A 3,111-nucleotide genomic window follows, 5' to 3' on the forward strand; every position below is an offset into this window, starting at 1 on the left:
TTGGACAACTGACGGTTCATCTTGTTGCTCAGATTAGGTAATTTTCTTTTTGTTTTATTTTCAAAAAAAAAAATTTCAAAAATCTTTCAAAAATTTCTCCCTTGCTTTCGAAAAAATTTTAAAAAAAATGTTTTCAAAAATATATTTTTCTTCAGAATTTTTAAGAATGGATTCTAGTGTTTCATGAAGCATGGCTGGCTGTAAAGCCATGTCTAATACGACTGTAGGGCATGTTAGACGTGTCATGTCTGAGTTACATACTAAAGCTTGGCTGGCTATTAAGCCATGCCTGACCCTTTGATTGGAGCTTTAGACTAAAGAGCATAAGATTCCTGGAATTCATATTAAAAATTTTGGAATCCTTATTTTTCTTCTTCAAAATGATTTTCGAAAAAATTTAAAAAAAATACAAAAAAAAAAATTCATAAAATCATAAAAATAAAAAATATTTCATGTTTCTTGTTTGAGTCTTGAGTCAAATTAAAAGTTTGGTGTCAATTGCATATTCATCTTGCATTTTTCGAAAATTCATGCATTCATAGTGTTCTTCATGATCTTCAAGTTGTTCTTAGTAAGTCTTCTTGTTTGATCTTGATGATTTTTTGTTTTGTGTTGTATGGTGTTTTTCATATGCATTCTTGAATTCTTAGTGCCTAAGCATTAAAGATTTCTAAGTTTGGTGTCCTGCATGTTTTCTTTGCATTAAAAATTTTTCAAAAATATGTTCTTGGTGTTCATCTTGACATTCATAGTGTTCTTGGTGTTCATCTTGACATTCATAGCATTCTTGCATGCATTCATTGTTTTGATCTAAAATCTCCATGCATTGAGCATTTTTAGTGTTTTTCTCTCTCAGCATAAAAATTCAAAAATAAAAAAAATATCTTTCCCTCTTTTCTCTCATAAATTCGAAAATTTGAGATGACTTTTTCAAAAATTTTTTAAAATCAAGTTGTTTTTATGAGTCAAATCAAATTTTCATTTTAAAAATCCTATCTTTTTCAAAATCTTTTTCAAAAATCAAATCTTTTTCATTTTTCTTAGTTATTTTCGAAAATTTCAAAAATATTTTTCAAAAATATTTTTCTTAATTTTTCATCAAATTTTCGAAAATAACAATAACAATTAATGTTTTGATTCAAAAATTTCAAGTTTGTTACTTGCTTGTTAAGAAAGATTCAAACTTTGAGTTCTAGAATCATATCTTGTGATTTCTTGTGAATCAAGTCATTAATTGTGATTTTAAAAATCAAATCTTTTTCAAAACTAATTTCAATCATATCTTTTCAAAAATATCTCCTTATCTTATCTTTTTCAAAAATTTGATTTCAAAATATCTTTTCTAACTTCCTATCTTCTTATCTTTTCAAATTGATTTTCAAAATTGTTTCAACTAACTAACCAACTTTTTGTTTGTTTCCTATCTTTTTCAAAACTACCTAACTAACTCTCTCTCTCTAATTTTCGAAAATATCTCCATCTTTTTCAAAATTTCTTTTTAATTAACTAATTATTTTAATTTTTAAATTTTAATTTTTCGAAAATTTCAAACCTTTTTCAAAAATCATTTTCGAAAATCACTGACTCTTTTTCAAAAATATTTTTCGAAAATTCTTCTCCCTCATCCCCTTCTATTTATCTATTCATCTACTAACACTTCTCTTCATCTCACATCTCTGCTCCTATCATCACCTTTGTGTTTGGATTCTTCATTCTTCTTCACCCCTATTCCTTTTCTTCTTCTACTAACAATAAGGAACCTCTTTACTGTGACATAGAGGATTCCTCTTCTTTTCTTGTTCTCTTCTCTTTCTTATGAGCAGGAACAAAGAAAAAGGCATTCTTGTTGAAGCTGATCCAGAATCTGAAAGGACTCTGAAGAGGAAACTAAGAGAAGCTAAATTACAACAATCTAGAGACAACTTGATTGAAAATTTTGAACAAGTAAAGGAGATGGCAGCCGAACCCAACAACAATGCAAGGAGAATGCTTGGTGACTTTACTGCACCTAATTCCAATTTACATGGAAGAAGCATCTCCATCCCCACCATTGGAGCAAACAATTTTGAGCTGAAACCTCAGCTATTTTCTCTTATGCAGCAAAACTGCAAGTTTCATGGACTTCCATCTGAAGATCCTTTTCAATTCTTAACTGAATTCTTGCAGATATGTGATACTATTAAGACTAATGGAGTAGATCCTGAAGTCTACAGGCTCATGCTTTTCCCTTTTGCTGTAAGAGACAAAGCTAGAACATGGTTGGATTCTCAACCTAAAGACAGCCTGAACTCTTGGGATAAGCTGGTCAAGGCTTTCTTAGCCAAGTTCTTTCCTCCTCAAAAGCTGAGTAAGCTTAGAGTGGTTGTTCAAACCTTCAGACAGAAGGAAGGTGAATCCCTCTATGAAGCTTGGGAGAGATACAAAGGACTGACCAAAAAGTGTCCTTCTGACATGCTTTCAGAATGGACCATCCTGAACATATTCTATGATGGTCTATCTGACTTAGCTAAGATGTCATTGGATACTTCTGCAGGTGGATCCATTCACCTAAAGAAAACGCCTGCAGAAGCTTAAGAACTCATTGACATGCTTGCTAATAACCAGTTCATGTACACTTCCGAGAGGAATCCTGTAAGTAATGGGACGCCTCAGAGGAAGGGAGTTCTTGAAATTGATACTCTGAATGCCATATTGGCTCAGAATAAAATATTGACTCAGCAAGTCAATATGATTTTTTAGAGTCTGAATGGAATGCAAGCTGCATCCAACAGTACTCAAGAGGCATCTTCTGAAGAAGAGGCCTATGATCCTGAAAACCCTGCAATAGCAGAGGTAAATTACTTAGGTGAACCTTATGGAAACACCTATAACTCATCATGGAGAAATCATCCAAATTTCTCATGGAAGGATCAGCAAAAGCCTCAACAAAGCTTTAATAAGGGTGGAAGAAACAGGTTTAACAATAATAAACCTTTTCCATCATCTACTCAGCAACAGACATAGAACTCTGAACAAAATACCTCTAATTTAGCAAACTTAGTCTCTGATCTATCCAAGGCCACTGTAAGTTTTATGAATGAAACAAGGTCTTCCATTAGAAATTTGGAAGCA

The 3,111-nt window shown here is 32.0% G+C and overlaps 1 non-coding gene across 1 annotated transcript; it reads right to left on the reverse strand.

The window, feature by feature from the left end:
- Positions 1-2,349: 2,349 nt before the first annotated feature.
- Positions 2,350-2,457, reverse strand: LOC148579050 (small nucleolar RNA R71). Its single transcript, XR_015894816.1, has one exon. It is a non-coding gene; the product is annotated as a small nucleolar RNA R71 (small nucleolar RNA).
- Positions 2,458-3,111: the final 654 nt, after the last annotated feature.

Source organism: Arachis ipaensis, chromosome B10 (assembly GCF_059453495.1).
Source record: "Arachis ipaensis isolate K30076 ecotype BB chromosome B10, ASM5945349v1, whole genome shotgun sequence".
Classification (NCBI taxonomy): domain Eukaryota; kingdom Viridiplantae; phylum Streptophyta; class Magnoliopsida; order Fabales; family Fabaceae; genus Arachis; species Arachis ipaensis.